Source organism: Schistocerca piceifrons, chromosome 9 (assembly GCF_021461385.2).
Source record: "Schistocerca piceifrons isolate TAMUIC-IGC-003096 chromosome 9, iqSchPice1.1, whole genome shotgun sequence".
NCBI lineage: Eukaryota > Metazoa > Arthropoda > Insecta > Orthoptera > Acrididae > Schistocerca > Schistocerca piceifrons.
Window position 1 is genome coordinate 61,049,784 of NC_060146.1, and position 18,821 is coordinate 61,068,604.

The 18,821-nt window shown below is 45.3% G+C and overlaps 1 long non-coding RNA gene and 1 other non-coding gene across 2 annotated transcripts; both read right to left on the bottom strand.

Moving 5' to 3' along the window:
• Nucleotides 1–4,551: 4,551 nt before the first annotated feature.
• Nucleotides 4,552–4,628, bottom strand: Trnat-ugu. Its single transcript has one exon. It is a non-coding gene; the product is annotated as a tRNA-Thr (tRNA).
• Nucleotides 4,629–11,626: 6,998 nt separating this feature from the next.
• LOC124717392 lies at nt 11,627–15,993 on the bottom strand. The gene is made up of 3 exons (XR_007005749.1): nt 15,785–15,993; nt 13,546–13,776; nt 11,627–11,900 (listed from the first exon to the last, which is right to left on the bottom strand). It is a non-coding gene; the product is annotated as an uncharacterized LOC124717392 (long non-coding RNA).
• Between the last annotated feature and the right edge of the window lie 2,828 nt (nt 15,994–18,821).

Genomic DNA, 18,821 nt, shown 5'->3' on the forward strand with positions numbered 1-18,821 from the left:
AATCAAGACATCATCACCAACAATGCCTGCCCAAACGTTCACAGAAAATCTGTGTTGATGACGTGATTGCACAATTGCGTGCGGAGTCTCGTCAGCCCACACATGTTGATTGTGAAAATTTACTATCTGATCACGTTGGAATGAAGCCTCTTCCGTAAAGAGAACATTTGCACTGAAATGAGGATTGACACATTGTTGGATGAACCATTCGCAGAAGTGTACCCGTGGAGGCCAATCAGCTGCTGATAGTGCCTACACACGCTGTACATGGTACGGAAACAACTGGTTCGCCCGTAGCACTCTCCATACAGTGACGTGGTCAACGTTACCTTGTACAGCAGCAACTTCTCTGACGCTGACATTAGGGTTATCGTCAACTGCACGAAGAATTGCCTCGTCCATTGCAGGTGTCCTCGTCGTTATAGGTCTTCCCCAGACGCGAGTCATAGGCTGGAATGTTCCATGCTCCCTAAGACGCCGATCAATTGCTTCGAACGTCTTCCTGTCGGGACACCTTCGATCTGGAAATCTGTCTCGATACAAACGTACCGCGCCACGGCTATTGCCTCGTGCTAATCCACACATCAAATGGACATCTGTCAACTCCGCATTTGTAAACATTGCACTGACTGCAAAACCACGTTCGTGATGAACACTAACCTGTTGATGCTACGTACTGATGTGCTTGATACTGGTACTGTCGAGCAATTAGTCGCATGTCAACACAAGCACCGAAGTCAACATTACCTTCCTTCAATTGGGCCAACTGGCGGTGAATCGAGGAAGTACAGTACATACTGACGAAACTAAAATGAGCTCTAACATGGAAATTAAGCGTTTCCGGACACATGTCCACATAACATCTTTTCTTTATTTGTGTGTGAGGAATGTTTCATGAAAGTTTGGCCGTACCTTTTTGCAAACACCCTGTATATTGATGATTACTAATCTCTCTGTTACCTGTATCTGTTGTGTTTATTAAACTTATGGAAGAACGCTGCGAACCTATGCATCAACCTATTATGTCCTACATTCGACCTTTTTTGATTTTCATTCAAATATCTTATTATGACATCGGCTTAATCGAACACTTAAAAATTGTAAAACTGGCCATTGCGTATATTTTACTTACCAGTTCTGTGAATTTTAACAGCGTACAATGAGTAGTTACACTGTTGTATTCGTCAGGCCTTCTGACTTCGAAAGTACTGTGCTTGTAAGGGCTAAGTTTGCATCGAATTGGCAACGTTATTAGTTTCAACGTAACGTTTACAAAATTCATTTTCCTTCCATTACCATCACGGGTACGTTTCAATTCTACATCTACATCCCTACTCCGCAAGCCACCTGACGGTGTGTGGCGGAGGGTACCTTGAGTACCTCTATCGGTTCTCCCTTCTATTACAGTCTCGTATTGTTCGTGGAAAGAAAGATTGTCGGTATGCCTCTGTGTGGGCTCTGATCTCTCTGATTTTATCCTCATTGTCTCTTACGTAGAAGGGAGCAATATACTGCTTGAGTCCTCGGTGAAGGTATGTTCTCGAAACTTCAACAAAAGCCCGTACCGAGCTACTGAGCGTCTCTCCTGCAGAGTCTTCCACTGGACTTTACCTATCATCTCCGTAACGCTTTCGCGATTACTAAATGATCCTGTAACGAAGCGCGCTGCTCTCCGTTGGATCTTCTCTATCTCTTCTATCAACCCTATCTGGTACGGATCCCACGCTGCTGAGCAGCATTCAAGCAGTGGGCGATCAAGTGTACTGTAACCTACTTCCTTTGTTTTCGGATTGCATTTCCTTAGGATTCTTCCAGTGAATCTCAGTCTGGCATCTGCTTTACCGACGATCAACTTTATAAGATCATTCCATTTTGAATCACTCCTAATGCGTACTCCCAGATAAGTTATTGAATTAACTGCTTCCAGTTGCTGACCTGCTATATTGTAGCTAAATGATAAGGGATCTTTCTTTCTATGTATTCGCAGCACATAACACTTGTCTACATTGAGATTCAATTCTCATCCCATGCACCATGCGTCAATTCGCTGCAGATCCTCTTGCATTTCAGTACAATTTTTTTATGATGTGAACGAAATAGCCTACTATGATCGTGACGTAATAGCCCAATCAATAGAGACTAAAACAGACCGAGTATGGGGAATGTTTTGTGTAGTCATAAATTTTTGTACGGTGATAGGAGAGAATGCTGCGAACAACATACTAGAGATCCCGACTGGTGAGAGATGAGTGTGGGGATGGATGTGCGTTTGAAGGTTCACTGTTGTACATTTTTCTTGAGCAAATCGAAAACCGTGGCCTCCAGCGAAAATGTATCCTAGTACAAAATTTAACTACATTAAATTTCCTACAGAAAGGTCCTGTTCATTTTTTTCTGGGCGACTAACAGTCGTGCGTAGCGAGAGAGAGAATATAAAAATCTAGCGCGTGGTTTATGAAGGCCAGATCTAACATTACGGGTTGCATAAAACGACATCGGTAGGGGCAGATGAATCGCCCAGTATAAGAAAGATTACGCAGTGGGTTTATCTCTGACATACAGCTATTTCAACATCGTTTGCTTGTAAGACAGTCGTGTTATGTCTCGTGTAAGAAGAATAAATGTCTGCCAGCATAGGCAGGAATTCGACAGTGCCGGATAAGTGGCATGTCGAGACTGGTTTATTGCTCTGTAACGCTGCTGCTCACGTCGATCTACATCCCATGATTACTATGCGAATATGGAATCGATGCGTTCAAGAGGGCCATACCGAGCACAATGCAGGATCTCGGTGACCCCATACGACTAGCGCTCGAAAGGACAGAGATATTGTTCACTCGGCCACGCATGATCGTCCTGTCATGATACATAACTTGGGCCAGCAAATGGATTTGGTTGCAACTAGAGAAGTCCCAACATTAACAGTATGATGACGTCTTTAACACCACGGACTATCCTTAAGGCGTTCATTGCGGCAGCTTACCTTAATGTGGTACCAGAGAGGGGTGCATCGTCAGAACTGAGTCCAAAACACTTGACGGAGAGGTGGAACCACGTCGTCTTTTCAGATTAGTCTTGTTTCTTTGTAAAGTATGACAATAGACTTATCTGTGCACTCAGGCTCCAGGGAGTATGACCGGCGCTAGACTGCAGTTCTCCTGGTGATATGAGCCAAATACCTTGCATGATGGTAAGGAGCCCATTGGGTACACAACATGATCATGTAGTAACCGGTAATTTAGAGATCGGTGCTACTCTTCTGACGTGTTAGAACCGATGGTTGTGACCTGTCTTTGAGGTCGCTGTGACGTTATATTTGAACAAGACAAAGCAGGACCACGTGTTGCCCATTCTTTCCTGACATCTCTATGTGATGTTATCTTTCAACAATAAAAAGCAACACTGTATGTTACCCATGCTATCCTGACACCTCAGTGTGATGTTACCTTTCAACAAGGTAAAGTAATTACAATGAAATGAACAACCTTAGCTGCTTACAGGCGTTGACATACGTCAACGTGGACAGATGAAAATGTGTGCCCCGACCGGAACTCGAACCTGGGATCTCCTGCTTACATCACAGACGCTCTATCCATCTGAGCCGCCGAGGACACAGAGGATAGCGCGACTGCAGGGATTTGTCGAGTCCTGGGCACTGTTTGTGCATTCGCACAGAAGAAGAAGATGGTCAATTGGCCGGTGAGCCTTAACTATATATATTCTAAGATACTATCTGTTCAAAGGATATAAGATGAACATCAACAAAAGCAAAACAAGGATAATGGAATGTAGTTGAATTAAGTCGGGTGATGCTGAGGGAATTAGATTAGGAAAGGAGTTTTACTATTTGGGAAGCAAAATAACTGATGATGGTCGAAGTAGGATATAAAATGTAGACTGGCAATGGCAAGGGAAGCGTTTCTGAAGAAGAGAAATTTGTTAACTTCGAGTATAGATTTAAGTGTCAGGAAGTCGTTTCTGAAATTATTTGTATGGAGTGTAGCCATGTATGGATGTGAAACATGGACAATAAATAGTTTGGACAAGAACAGAGTAGAAGCTTTCGAAATGTGGCGCTACAGAAGAATGCTGAAGATTAGATGGGTAGATCACATAACTAATGAGGAGGTATTGAATAGGATTGGGGAGGAGTTTGTGGCACAACTTGACAAGAAGAAGGGACCGGTTGGTAGGACATGTTCTTAGGCATCAAGGGATCACAAATTTAGCATTGGAGGGCAGCGTGGAGGGTAAAAATCGTAGAGGGAGACCAAGACATGAATACACTAAGCAGATTCAGAAGGATGTAGGTTGCAGTAGGTACTGGGAGATGAAGAAGCTTGCATAGGATAGAGTTGCATGGAGAGCTGCATCAAACCAGTCTCAGGACTGAAGACAACAACAACAACATCATCTGTTCTTTCGGACATGTCCGAAAAAACAGATACAATCTGTGACCATGCATCTCTTTAGAATGAAATTACAATGAAATGAACACCCTTAGCTGCTTACAGGCGTTGGCATACGTCAACGGGGACAGATGAAAATGTGTGCACCGACCGGGACTCGAACCCGGGATCTCCAGCTTACATGGCAGACGCTCTTACCATCTGAGCCACCGAAGACGCAGAGGATAACGCGCATGCAGGGATTTATCTCTGGCACGCCTCCCGCGAAACCCACATTCTCAACGTATTCTCCCCCACTTCATTCGTAGTGCCCCCGCCCATTATACTCATTACTAGCGGCGCGTTGCCGATTCCCGTAAGAGTTCGGGCACTGTCTGTGCATTCGCACAGAAGAAGAAGATGGTCAGGTGGCCGGTGAGCGTTAACTATATACACTCCTGGAAATTGAAATAAGAACACCGTGAATTCATTGTCCCAGGAAGGGGAAACTTTATTGACACATTCCTGGGGTCAGATACATCACATGATCACACTGACAGAATCACAGGCACATAGACACAGGCAACAGAGCATGCACAATGTCGGCACTAGTACAGTGTATATCCACCTTTTGCAGCAGTGCAGGCTGCTATTCTCCCATGGAGACGATCGTAGAGATGCTGGATGTACTCCTGTGGAACGGCTTGCCATGCCATTTCCACCTGGCGCCTCAGTTGGACCAGCGTTCGTGCTGGACGTGCAGACCGCGTGAGACGACGCTTCATCCAGTCCCAAACATGCTCAATGGGGGACAGATCCGGAGATCTTGCTGGCCAGGGTAGTTGACTTACACCTTCTAGAGCACGTTGGGTGGCACGGGATACATGCGGACGTGCATTGTCCTGTTGGAATAGCAAGTTCCCTTGCCGGTCTAGGAATGGTAGAACGATGGGTTCGATGACGGTTTGGATGTACCATGCACTATTCAGTGTCCCCTCGACGATCACCAGTGGTGTACGGCCAGTGTAGGAGATCGCTCCCCACACCATGATGCCGGGTGTTGGCCCTGTGTGCCTCGGTCGTATGCAGTCCTGATTGTGGCGCTCACCTGCACGGCGCCAAACACGCATACGACCATCATTGGCACCAAGGCAGAAGCGACTCTCATCGCTGAAGACAACACGTCTCCATTCGTCCCTCCAGTCACGCCTGTTGCGACACCACTGGAGGCGGGCTGCACGATGTTGGGGCGTGAGCGGAAGACGGCCTAACGGTGTGCGGGACCGTAGCCCAGCTTCATGGAGACGGTTGCGAATGGTCCTCGCCGATACCCCAGGAGCAACAGTGTCCCTAATTTGCTGGGAAGTGGCGGTGCGGTCCCCTACGGCACTGCGTAGGATCCTACGGTCTTGGCGCGCATCCGTGCGTCGCTGCGGTCCGGTCCCAGGTCGACGGGCACGTGCACCTTCCGCCGACCACTGGCGACAACATCGATGTACTGTGGAGACCTCACGCCCCACGTGTTGAGCAATTCGTCGGTACGTCCACCCGGCCTCCCGCATGCCCACTATACGCCCTTGCTCAAAGTCCGTCAACTGCACATACGGTTCACGTCCACGCTGTCGTGGCATGCTACCAGTGTTAAAGACTGCGATGGAGCTCCGTATGCCACGGCAAACTGGCTGACACTGACGGCGGCGGTGCACAAATGCTGCGCAGCTAGCGCCATTCGACGGCCAACACCGCGGTTCCTGGTGTGTCCGCTGTGCCGTGCGTGTGATCATTGCTTGTACAGCCCTCTCGCAGTGTCCGGAGCAAGTATGGTGGGTCTGACACACCGGCGTCAATGTGTTCTTTTTTCCATTTCCAGGAGTGTATATACTAAGATGGTATCTGTTCTTTTGGACTACGAATGTAGTTCGGGACAATATGTTGAGAATGTGGGTTTCGCGGGAGGCGTGCCAGAGATCAATCCCTGCATTCGCGGTATCCTCTGTCCTCGGTGGCTCAGTTGGATAAAGCGTCTGCCATGTAAGCAGGAGATCCTAGGTTCGAGTCCCATTCGGGGCACACATTTTCATCTGTCCCCGTTGACGGGGCACACATTTTCATCTGTCCCCGTTGACGTATGTCAACGCTTGTAAGCAGCTAAGGGTGTTCATTTCATTGTAATTTCATTCTAAAGAGCTGCATGGTCACCGATGGTATCTGTTCTTCCGGATATGTCCGAAAGAATAGGTACCATCTTAGTATATATAAAGGTAAAGTAAGACCACATATTGCCAATGCTCTTCTGATACCTCGATGTGATGCTATCTTTCAACAAGATAAAACAAGACTGCATGTTGCCCATGCTATCCTGACACTTCGGTGTAATGCTATCTGAGCTGTGGCTGGCTCGTGTTATGCTTTGCATTAAACCTGGGTTGCTGTTCTGTGATTAGTCTCCCGCAGTTATTGCGATTATGCTATTATCCTCTCTCTCCGCGAGTCGCAGCAGCAGCGTGTATCGATATTCGCACCCTTGTTCTATCCCTGGCCTCGCGCTTATAGTTTCCGGCTGGGCCGTGTGCGGGCAGTTGGTCGGATGGTATGGAGCAGCGAGGAAGTCTCCGTGGCGCGTGTCTGGCCGGGGCCGCTGACGGCGTCCACACGCGGTTGGTGTGTGATGGGCTGTTCCCATTGCTACGGACACGAAAGTTGAGTCTTTAATTAATCTACCAGCTAGCCCCAACTGTTCACATTGTAAATGATGACTAACTGAAACCCTCAGCCGCCGACAGGTGTTGTTGATTTACCTCAATGTGGACAGCTGAAGCCATGTAAGCAGGAGATCCCGGGTTCGAGTCCCGGTCGGTGCACACATTTTCAGCTGTACAACACCTGTCGGCAGCTGAGGGTTTCCCAGGGAAAAGCTGCATGGTCATCAACAGTATTCTGTTCTTTCGAGAACAGTCACTCTCTTCATATATATGTTCACATTGTGTCGTTTGAATTTCGTTGTGGGCTGTTGCGACATTCCCGCGAGCAACAAAGTGTGCTTTCAGGCTGGCGAAATTCTAGCCGCCCTCCTGTGGAGTTTAACTTAAGTTGATTATTTTTGAAGTGCACCAGCGGTATCTTCTGCCTTGTGGCCGTTAACGTTCTGGTTATCTGCCCTGGTCGTTTACGTAAATTCAGGTAATGTATTTTCCTCGTTGTGTTGTGGCTGTCCAGCATGGTGTGTAGTTTTACAGCTGAATGTGTAATTCGTTGTGGGCGCCGACAGCTTCTGCGTTGTTCCATTGAACTCCCTGTTGTGTGTTGGTCGGGTGGAGCGGAAGTTATCTTGTCAGTGGGTCCGTTGACTGTCTGTCGGTTGAGTTGCCATCGGATTGAGAATTGTTGGGCCGACTGCCTGTCTCACCTAAGCGAGCGTTAGTGTCTGAATTGCAGGCTGACCCTCAGAACTTCTGAGCGCCGTTTGATGTGCTGCCTTTTCTTATTTGTCATTGTTGTTTGTTTATGTATGGCTTCTAGCCGATTTTAAATTAAAGTTGTTTTGCCCTTAAGGCGTGAGATTGTTTGGGCCTTCGGCCTAATTTAGAGAAACGTTTTTAGATTAGATTAGTACATGTTCCATAGATGATGAATACGACACTTCGTAATGATGTGGAACGTGTCAGGTTAATAAAAGGTGTCTATACAAGATATTACATCAGATAATATATTACATGACACTCAATAATTTTTTTTTGTGATTGGGAAATTACCCACTTACTATATCCAAAAATTCATCTAATAAGTAGAAGGAGTTGCCATTAAGAAATTCTTTTAATTTCCTTTTAAATGCTATATGGCTGTCAGACTTTTGATGCTATTATGTAAGCGACCAAAGACTTATGTGGCAGCATAATTTACCCCCTCCTGAGCCAAAGTAAGATTTAACCTTGAATAGTGAAGATCATCCTTTCTCCTAGTGTTGTAGCCAAGTACACTGCTATTACTTTTGAATTCGTTCGGATTGTAAATAACAAATTTCATAAGTGAATATATATTATAAGGCTACAGTGAAGATTTGTAGCTCTTTAAATAAGTGTCTGCAGGATGATCTTGGATGAGCTCCAGCAATTATTCTGATTACACGCTTTTTTACTCAATGATGAGTTACCTGAGAATATGATGCCATACGAAAGCAGAGAATGAAAATAGGCGTAGTGAGCTAATTTACTCAGATGTATATCGCCAAAATTTGTAATGACCCTAATAGCATAAGTAGCTGAACTCAAACGTTTCAGCAGATCCTCAGTGTGTTTTTTCCAGTTCAACCCCTCATCAATGCATACACCTAGAAATTTTGAATATTCTACCTTAGCTACCGATTTCTGATCGAAGTCTATATTTATTAAAGGGGTCATTCCATTTACTGTGTGGAACTGTATATACTGTGTTTTGTCAAAGTTAAATGAGAGCCCATTTGCAGAGAAACACTTAATGATTTTCTGAAAAACATCATTTACAATTTCACTAGTTAATTCTTGTCTGTCGGGTGTGATAGCTATACTTGTATCATCGGCAAAAAGTACCAGCTTTGCATCTTCACGAATATAGAATTGCAAGTCATTAATATATATTAAGAACAGCAGAGGACCCAAAACCGAACCTTGCGGCACCCCATTCTTGATTGTTCCCCAGTTTGAGAAATCACCAGTTTTAAGGTGAGGCCTTCTGACTTTTAAAATTCAAATTCTTGTTTTTGAGTCTTAAGTGATTGGCCTTCAGCTGGTTTTAAATTGAAGTTGTTTTTCCCTTGAGGCGTGAGACTGAATGGCGCATTTAGCCGGGAATTAAGTTCTAAAATTAAGATTTGGCTTGCTCTGTTTTTAATGTTTCCTTTACTATTCTAATATTTCTCAAATGAATAAAGTAGTATGTTCGAGTGCAACTAAAAGCCACTCATTTTGGGCCCTTTCCACAAATTAAATTACCTGTCCTGTCCTGCGGGTATAGCAGGGGATCTCACTGTCGTTCAACAAGATAAAGGAAGATTGCGTGTTGCCCTGGTAAAAATGGTGTTCGGCTGTTGCCATGGCCTGCACGTTCTCCCTATCTATCACTCGCACCCAGTGAGATGTCGTCGAGAGTCTCGCCATGTATCACGCCACCCACTATGAATTATGAAATCTGGTGTACGGTTGAACAAGCATGGAATGGCGAACCCATGTCCATCATGCAAGGTCAGTTTTTCTGTCCCGAACCGGGCTGCAACCACTGGTCTGCCAGAGGTGGCAATTCTGTCCACCAAGTTTCACATCCCCACACATCCTCAAATCACCCCAGTACCTCTGTATCCTTCCTGCTGTACTTCATACCCACAATAGTAGAATTTCCTTACCTGCTGCCATTCTTAGTATTTCAATTGCAACGACTAGCATTACTCATCTACGGAAATCTATGGAAATACTTCACTTGGTTTCTTTAAGCGTGTGGAAGAGGAAGGATAAAAGAGCACTGATTTAGGTAGTAAGTGAATCACTAGACTACAAAACAAAGAATGTTTTCTCTGAAATCAATCCAAGCACTTTACAACAGCGTGACCGTGTGTGCATTGTATTTGTTTGGTTCCTCTTCAGTTCCATTCATCGGAACTTGAATGTCTGTTCCACTTCTGATTTTTTTTTTTAATAATACGTTGTTGGGTACTTTCATATTTCAGAATAATTTAGTACTACTATGCAGCTTGAAGATGGTGGGGGGTAAAGGAAAGGAGAGAAACTACTGAGGTCAGGAGGATCGGAACTTCACGCAGGATCAGTGGCGACGAGTGAAAAAGTGTAAGAGACCGGGATTCGAACCTAGGATCTCTTTTTCATCAAGCAGTTAGTTGCATTAATCACTGCACCATTCAGGTAAGGTGCTCATTGAAATTCCACTATCTCAACACGCCTCCCAGACGCCCCACATTCCCTCCTAGCGCAGTCTCCGTTTTCTTCTCCATGCTCGCTAGTTTGAGATTCGAGATAATCGAACGTAATATTGTGCATTCGCACTGAAGGTGGGGGGTTAGTTGCCCATCGAGGCAAATCAGTTCTGTTCTTTCAGACTGTGGAAAGGTGGCGATAGGCGGGGATGTGGGTCGCCTGGGAGGCAGGCCGAGACGGTTTGCAGTGCCTGGTTGGGACAGTGGCTAACACAACTGCCTATTAAGCAGGAGATCCTGGGTTCGAATCCCAGTTTGGCACACATTTTTGACGTCAATAGTTCCCTCCCTTTCATTTCTCTCCCCTCCTCCATCAATATACGTAATATGTATCACAGCTGCGGTTTTCACATGGTGTCTGTTCTTTCTAACATGTCCAAAAGAACAAACACCACGCGTTCATAGAGCTTACACATGTTCCTTCTGTTATTTTAGACGTGCTGGTGTTCGGTAGATTCAGTTGGCAAATAAATTACAGCTGTATAGAGCGAATGTAGTTTGTGCTTTCATGTTGTCTTCTAGACAGTATTGCAAACATGACAGCCATATGTCAAAAGACATGACTTTTGTCAATTTTTCATTTCATTTAGTATACACGTTGCACTCATTTAGGTCTTAGCCAAATCACTGGAATAACAAAAGAGTGTTGTTTCCTTTTAAAACAATTCAGGGACTGCACGTGGAGAATGTTCTCTGCATTGTAGCTTTTCTACTCCTTAATTACATCGATCAACAATCCGGACTGATTCATGATCCTCAAAAAAAGTCCAGAATGAGATTTTCACTCTGCAGCGGAGTGTGCGCTGATATGAAACTTCCTGGCAGATTAAAACTGTGTGCCGGATCGAGACTCGAACTCGGTCCCGAGCTCGAGTTTCGGTCCGGCACACAGTTTTAATCTGCCAGGAAGTTTGCGAACAAAGATGGAAATTTTGATAATTACTAATTGTGAAGTTGTTACTGCAGTGTTTTGGAGCATGAATATTTCATGTTGCTTCCATGTTGCCACTATAAACAAGAGCTGTATGCAAAAAAAAGTGGTTGAGATGGTTCCTCAATTTTTTTTTGTTTATATTCAGCTTCCATTGACACAGATATCAAATTAAGTAATAAACTATGGAACGAATAGAGTTTTTATTAAATGAGCACAAAGATTTTAGTTTTCACTAATCCCACTTAAGCATGTTTCTAGCTTTGTAACGGTCCCACTCTCGCTTAATTTCATCTATCAGGTCCTGAACCTCTTCGTAGCCCTCAAAAATATTTCTCGCCACCACCACCGACTGGACGATCATCTGGAGTCCCTGCTCCAAGTCGGGCTCGTCGTTTTCTAAGAAACGAGACAACTGTTTAAAGAAGAATTCGACCTGCTTCCCGGTGATAGTTATCCTGGTGGCCGTAGTCCTGAGTTTCCAGAGCAGCCTGCACACCCGGGCCTGGTCAGAGTCCATGCTCCGGAATGCACATTCCGCCATGTCGTTCATCACCTGGTTCAAGACCAGCTGCCCGACCTGCTGCCAGAACTCCGCCATCTTTCAGCTGGGAGCTTCGGCCTGCAAGAGAAAGACAACAGGTATGAGAAAAAGTTCAAATTGTGCTTTCGTGGAAATGCAGTGGTGCACAGTAATTCAGGCTTTCCACTTCGTGAAGGCATTGCCGCTATCTTAAGGAGACTACAGTTGTGGCCGGCCTGTGTTGCCGTGCGGTTCTAGGCGCTTCAGTCTGGAACCGCGCGACCGCTACGGTCGCAGGTTCGAATCCTGCCTCGGGCATGGATGTGTGTGATGTCCTTAGGTTAGTTAGGTTTAAGTACGAGTAGTTCTAAGTTCTAGGGGACTGATGACCTTAGATGCCTCACATGTTAAGTCCCATAGTGCTCAGAGCCATTTTGAACCTACAGTTGTGGAAAGACAGCTCTGGCGTTGAGAAACAGCTAATATCACTAAAATTAAACTAGGCTCAAAGCCTCCATGGGACTCCTGTCAAATTCCATAAATTTGCAGCTGAATTAACTTCCATTACAGCCATACAGCCGAAAAAAGGTGTGCCCGGAGATTGGAAAGGTGTACAGCTCACACCCCTCTTTAAGAAGGTCAGCAGAACTGATCCTCAAAACACTTCCATTGACATCCATCTGTTGCAGAACCCTATAACATACTCCTAGCTCAAACATAAGAGTAAATTTAAGTCATCTTTTCCAACTATCATGTGGGGGTGGTGCATACGTTCGGAGCGGTTTCCCATAACTATAATAAACACAACATAATATACATGGCAGAGACTTTACTCATCAGTAGCTCGCTGCGGTAGCTTTTCGATCCCGACCAGGCACAAATATCCAACTTGTCCCACTGATACGAATCCATGCCCACTGGCAGCAAACGTCTTTAATTCCATTGTGTCTTGACACGAGATACACTACTGGCCATTAAAATTGCTACACCACGAAGATGACGTGCTACAGACGCGAAATTTATCCCACAGGAAGAAGATGCTGTGATATGCAAATGATTAGCTTTTTAGAGCACTCACACAAGGTTGGCGCCGGTGGCGACACCTACAACGTGCTGACGCGAGGAAAGTTTCCAACCGGTTTCTCATACACAAACAGCAGTTGACCGGCGTTGCATGGTGAAACGTTGTGATGCCTCGTGTAAGGAGGAAAAATGCGTACCATCACGTTTGCGACTTTGATAAAGGTCGGATTGTAGCCTATCGCGATTACGGTTTATCGTATCGCGACATTACTGTTCGCGTTGGTCGAGATCCAATGACCGTTAGCCGAATATGGAATCGGTGGGTTCAGGAGGGTAATACGGAACGCCGTGCTGTATCCCAACGGCCTCGTATCACTAGCAGTCGAGATGACAGGCATCTTATCCGCATGGCTGTAACGGATCGTGCAGCCACGTCTCGATCCCTGAGTCAACAGATGGGGACGTTTGCAAGACAACAACGAACAGTTCGACGACGTTAGCAGCAGCATGGACTATCAGCTCGGAGACCACGGCTGCGGTTACCCTTGACGCTGCATCACGGACAGGAGCGCCTGCTATGGTGTACTCGACGACGAACCTGGGACCGTAGCAGCAGCGCGGTTCCGGACTGAAGCGCCTAGAACCGCTCGGCCACACCGGCCGGCAGTCTAGATTCGGCAGTGATACGTATGAGCAACTGAGACTGTAGGCTGCAACTCACCTCTCGGATGTATTTGCGCTGCCTCTGCGTAGTCGCTGGTTGGTCGCCCTCGCGACTGCTAATGTCCCAGAGGATGTGACCGTCGGTTGGTTTCTGCTGTGGGGTGTGAAGTTGGCGTTGTCTACTCCCGACTGGACAGACGGAAAACTGACCGGCCACCGACTGACAGGAGGTGCTGCTTGATTGACGGCTGGTTAGGTATGGGTACAGTCCAAACAGACCCAAGTCTCACTGGGAAAGGAAGCAAAAATTTTAGAACTCGCATGCTATGAAAAATGCTGTTTCAAGGCGCTGTCAGATTAGTGAATCTTGAACACCGTGTATTTTTCTACGTTTTCTTAGTACAAAACATCGACACATCGACGAAAGTAAAACATGGATAAGGCAATGTAGCCGACTTGAATTAGCTGACGCTGAAATAATTACATTAGGAAATAAGATATTAAGAGTTTTACTAGTTAGAAACTTGTTCGATTGATTACCGATCATTATTTCGACTCTTAGGGGATTTCTCCCTAAGAAAGTCATCGCCTTTCTTTTGTTTTACGAAAATATTTAGATTAGCTGCTGTTTACGCAATACTCGCTGCAGTCCGTCTTTTGCCCTACCTACAAGCAGCAGGTCGCCAACAAATAGCAGCGTATCAATAAATTCGCTTTGCGAACATGGCACTTGCATTAAGAAGCTTTCAGTTCCTATGCCTTTCGCTCTGAAATTTAAAGTTACTCTGCTCTTGACTGACTAGGGGTCAGCCATGGATCTTCGACTGAAGAAGGGGTCCGCCACCTGAAAAGGTTGGGAAGCCCTGCTATAGGGGATGAAGCGGGAATATTCCCCGATGTCCCACAACAACTTCCGCAGTTTTCAATCGAAACTGGCCGAGAAAAGAATGTGATGCATTAATTATTGAACACGCCTCGTATTTGCAAATTGGCTGAACACAATGATTTCACCTCCGTAACTAACAAGGCTTTGCGGTGCGGTCGCAAAACAGACACTAAACTTATTACAGTGAACAGAGGCTTCAATGAACGAACGGACAGATCATAACTTTGCGAAAATAAAGAAAGTAAACTTTTCACTCGAGGGAAGACCTGAATCAAGGGCCTCTCGTACCGCAGCTGCTCACGCTAACCACGGGACCACGGTGTTCCTGAGCTCATGCCTTCCTTGATGTTGCCTATCTTGTACATGGACTACTCAGTTTGTATATTTTGCTTATTTTTTTCATAGTTCCACACAACTTCTTCCTGTTTTCTCGATTGATATGTGTTCAGTTTTCCAAGGCCTATCCACTGTGCCAACTTATAACTAAATCTGAGAACGGTGCGATGGGGAGGTTCCCTTGTAAGAAGAAAAATACGGAGGAAGGAAAGTTGGCCGGCCGGAGTGGCCGTGCGGTTCTAGGCGCTAGTCTAGAGCCGAGCGGCCGCTACGGTCGCAGGTTCGAATACTGCCTGGGGCATGGATGTGTGTGTGATGTCCTTAGGTTAGTTAGGTTTAACTAGTTCTAAGTTCTAGGCGACTGATGACCTCAGAAGTTAAGTCCCATAGTGCTCAGAGCCATTTGAACCAAGGAAAGTTGTATTAATAAGGAGAAAAAGGAAGCCGCAAGTGTAATAATGATACACGTGACTCTACCAATGATCTGTTGACAGTGAAGTGTTCCAGTGTGCCAAGCTTTCACTCATATCATAGGAGAAGCCCAGATATAGTACAAAGTAACTTTGTATTATACTTCTAAATGTCAATTTCTGTTGAAATATTACTGTGTACAACAAATACTCAACTTAAATTTTCCCTGAGACATTTAAGTCTCTAATTTATCTACGATGAAAATGTCTCAGGGAAAATTTAATTGAAGATCTATACGATCACATGTGGTAGAGCACTTCCCCATTACGTTCAATGCTGGGGTGCTATTGCAATGTTGGAGAGCCCTGTTAATAGTGACAATATGTGGGGGATGTGAATTGGAGTTTGTGTTGGGGAGGGTACTTGGCTCGGGTAGTTCGTAAAGCTATGTTGACCATAATGCTGCGGTGGTTTAATGGTCAGCATATCTGCCTCGTAAGCAAGAAGACCCGGATTCGAGTTCCGGCCGCAGCACAAATTTAATTCACTTCCTCAGCTTCCAACGTTATCGTACAGAAATATTCAAATTATTAACAAATACTGTTTAGAAAATAGAGGCTCATTGGGTATTTCTGACCAGCTAAGGCCGTCGGCTCATACTCACCTCACAATTATGTACTTGTGCTGCCTGTGTGTAGTCCCTCGTGATCACTGGTTGTTCGACCTCTTACTGCTTATCTCCACAAGGTCTGACCCTTTCCTGGTTCCTGTGGCGGTTTGTGTGGTGATATTGGCTACCCTGGGACTGGAATGCCGACAGACTGACTCTCCACTCACTGACAGAAGACAGTATTTGACTGAGGTCTGTTTAGGTTTAGGGTACAATCCAAACGTAACCAATTTCCACTGAAAAAGGAAAAGCAAACTTTACATTTCGCATGCCATGAAAACATACACACATAAAATAACCTTCAATACCGCGTATTTTTGCACTTTTTTTTTCTACAAAACTCATCGACGAAAATAAAACAAGGGTAATGCAGTGTAGTCGAATTAAATTAGTTAATGTTGAGATAATTACATTAGGAAGAAAAACCCTAGAACTTTTCATATTTGTGCAGCAAAATAACAGGCGATTGACGAAACAGGGAGGATGCGTACCGAGGTGACAAAAATCATGGAATGGCGATATGCACATCTACAGACGGCCGTAGTATGGCGTACGAAAAGTGTGAAAGACCAGTGAACTGGCGGAGCTTTCATTTGTACTCAGGTGATTCATGCCCAGAGGTTTCCGACGTGATTATGACCGTACGACGGGAATTAAGAGAGTCTGAGGGCGGAATGGTAGCTGGAGCTTGAGGCATGGGACATTCCATTTCGGAAATCGTTAAGGAATTCAATATTCCGAGATCCATATTGTCAAGAATGTGCCGAGAATGCCAAATTTCAGGCATTTCCTCTCACCACCATATATATATATATATATATATATATATATATATATATATATATATATATTCAAGGCAGCTGCACTCCATCTAAACAACCCAAAAACGGCATCTTACTGGCTACCTAGAGTAACAAATTAACAATAGCATGCTTATAGATTGACTAGAATAAAGGAACAAATAACACATACGCAGTTTCTGACGGCCGACGAACTGTATTGGGCTATTGAGCAGTGATTAATTTAAAATAGCCACAACATATGCTAACCAGGTTAGGGGCGTATTTAGAGACAAGTGTCGAGCAAGGACCCTGGTCAGAAGGTAATCAAAACTAGCAGGATTCCCTTACACGGCAGACGTGGCAACACATCCGTTCATACTCCAGAATCAACTAGTGCAACAAAAATCATTGACACATTTCAGATAATATTTTAAAACAACATACTTAAATACCTTTGTTTACCAAAAGCCTCAATTAGCTAACAGGTTAGGCTGTTTTATTGAAGCTACGCAAATGAGGTACCAAGTTAAGGTCTTCAGTTTTACTTTGCCATTTAACACGCGTGGTAACGAGGAAAAGGGAGAATCCAACTAATTAATTGAAAGTCACTACTTGGATCCAGTATTTGACGATGCGCTCAAAATCAACAGACAAAGGTGAGAGTCAAGTTTACACTCGCAAACAGCACACGCAGAACACGAGCATAAGGTGAACCTTAAATAAACTGCTCCTTGTTCAGTCATTTACACACCGACGAAACAAATAATCTTCCCCGAGTTACTGTAGACGCCGGAATGCCTAGCTGCTTGCAAATGACGCAAAATAATGGTCGAAACGTCTTACTTTAAGTCCGACGACATCGGTAGGACAGGAGTTTCAATGAACAAGCAGGCCCATCCGCTTTAATCCACCTGCAACCAAGTCAGTAGCGTTGGCTGCTATCAAGGCCTTAACGATGCATCACACCTGACAAGAGTTACGCCAAACATCAACAAAACGGCGTGGCCTCCTGTACGCTCCCAGACGTCCGCAATTTGAGTTTCTCCTCCAGACCGAAACTCCCACGCAAACACGGCAGGCAAGCAGCCACAGCTAGAGAGCCTGTATGGGGAGAGAGTGGCCAACCGGACGATACGGCGGCCATTTTTCTGCGGGCCAGTCGTGGAGTAGTGGAGTACACATTCACCGAATCAAAAGCACGAGACAATATGGCGAAGTCATTCGTTAAATGCCTTTCTTTACAGTTATAATACAGGGTGTTACAAAAAGGTACGGCCAAACTTTCAGGAAACTTTCCTCACACACAAATAAAGAAAAGATGTTACGTGGACATGTGTCCGGAAACGCTTAATTTCCATGTTAGAGCTCATTTTAGTTTCGTCAGTATGTACTGTACTTCCTCGATTCACCGCCAGTTGGCCCAATTGAAGGAAGGTAATGTTGACTTCGGTGCTTGTGTTGACATGCGACTCATTGCTCTACAGTACTAGCATCAAGCACATCAGTACGTAGCATCAACAGATTAGTGTTCATCGCGAACGTGGTTTTGCAGTCAGTGCAATGTTTACAAATGCGGAGTCGGCAGATGCCCATTAGATGTATGGATTAGCACGGGGCAATAGCCGTGGCGCGGTACGTTTGTATCGAGACAGATTTCCAGAACGAAGGTGTCCCGACAGGAAGACGTTCGAAGCAATTGATCGGCGTCTTAGGGAGCACGAAACATTCCAGCCTATGACTCGCGACTGGGGAAGACCTAGAACGACGAGGAGACTGCAATGGACGAGGCAATTCTTCGTGCAGTTGACGATAACCCTAATGTCAGCGTCAGAGAAGTTGCTGCTGTACAAGGTAACGTTGACCACGTCACTGTATGGAGAGTGCTACGGGAGCACCAGTTGTTTCAGTACCATGTACAGCGTGTGCAGGCACTATCAGCAGCTGATTGGCCTCCAGGGTACACTTCTGCGAATGGTTCATCCAACAGTGTGTCAATCCTCATTTCAGTGCAGATGTTCTCTTTACGGATGTGGCTTCATTCCAACGTGATCAAATTGTAAATTTTCACAATCAACATGTGTGGGCTGACGAGAATCCGCACGCAATTGTGCAACCACGTCATCAACACAGATTTTCTGTGAACTTTTGGGCAGGCATTGTTGGTGATGTCTTGATTGGGCCCCGTGTTCTTCCACCTACGCTCAATGGAGCACGTTATCATGATTTCATACGGGATACTCCACCTGTGC